This window comes from Phasianus colchicus, chromosome 23 (assembly GCF_987193195.1).
Source record: "Phasianus colchicus chromosome 23, bPhaCol1.hap1.1, whole genome shotgun sequence".
Lineage (NCBI taxonomy): Eukaryota > Metazoa > Chordata > Aves > Galliformes > Phasianidae > Phasianus > Phasianus colchicus.
In genome coordinates this window covers 267,200-268,374 of record NC_143458.1, presented here as the reverse complement: position 1 = coordinate 268,374, position 1,175 = coordinate 267,200, and positions in this window count along the sequence as shown.

The window sequence follows — 1,175 nt, the reverse complement described above, 5'->3', positions numbered from 1 at the left end:
ACGTCATCACGCGGCGACCCGAGGACGCGGCCATGCGGAAGCGGAGCGGGGCCCCGCGCTGCTCCAGCGCCGCGGCGCAGCCCCGGGACTCCGAGCGCCGCCTCAGCTTCTACGAGTGGGTGTTCGGGGGCGGCGGGGGCACCGGGGGCATCGGGGCTGGGGCCGTCCTGTCTTGGCCGCGTGGGTCCTCTGCTGCTCAGGGCCTCTGCTCGGCGGCGGGAGGTGCCCTGTGCCCCCCGCCCTTCCCCCCCACCCACGGTGTTTCACTGCCTTCCCCCCACACCCATCCCCCCCGCCCGCGGGTCGCCCACAGCCTCCCGAGTCCCTCAGTCTGACCGCTGGGCTTACGCTCTCCCCCCCCCCCGTTCCCCGCCTCCACTTCCCCCATTCTCATCGCTGGAGTCCTCTTCCACCCGTCCCCTCAGTTCCTCCGTCACTGTCTGCCCCTGTTCCCCATTCTGACCCCCAGGCTTCCGCGTCTGTCTCTCACTGATCCGTTGTGTCCCCATTCTCTCCCCCGACCCCCCCAAGTCTTCCCATTTTCTCCCCTAGATTCATCCCCCTCCCCCGTCCCTTCTATCTGACCCCCAGAATTCTCTGTCCCCTCAAGTTCCCCCGCTCCAATTCCCCCATTCACATCATAGAATCTCCTACCATTCCCCAGTCCCCTCTATTTGCACCCCCAGGGTCCCTTGTCTTCCCTTCCTCCCCCTGCTTCTGACCCCATTTTCTGTCCCCTACAGTCCCCTGTACCCCCATACCCTCCTCCCTGCCCTCTGGAGTCCGTTCCCCTATGTTGACCCCCAATTTCCCCCAACTGGACCCCCTTTACGTCCCATAGAACCCCCCCACGATCCTCAGTTCTCCCCTCCCACCCCTCCCTCCACCCCCAGACCCCCTTTCCACTCACGTGGTCTGCCTCTCCTCTTTACCCCTCCCCCCCCAACTAGCACTCTCTCCTCCCAGACCCCCTTTACACCCCACAGAAGCTCCACACAACTCTCCAGTTTCCCCCCTCCACCCCTCCCTCCATCCCCAGACCCCCTTTCCATCCCACAGAATCCTCACTAGCTCATTTCTCCCCCTCCCACCCCCTGCTGAACCCCCCTTATCCCCCGTTGGAATCATGCAAAAGGATCTGCAGGAGAAGTCCTAGAGAGGTCTGGGGGCATCCA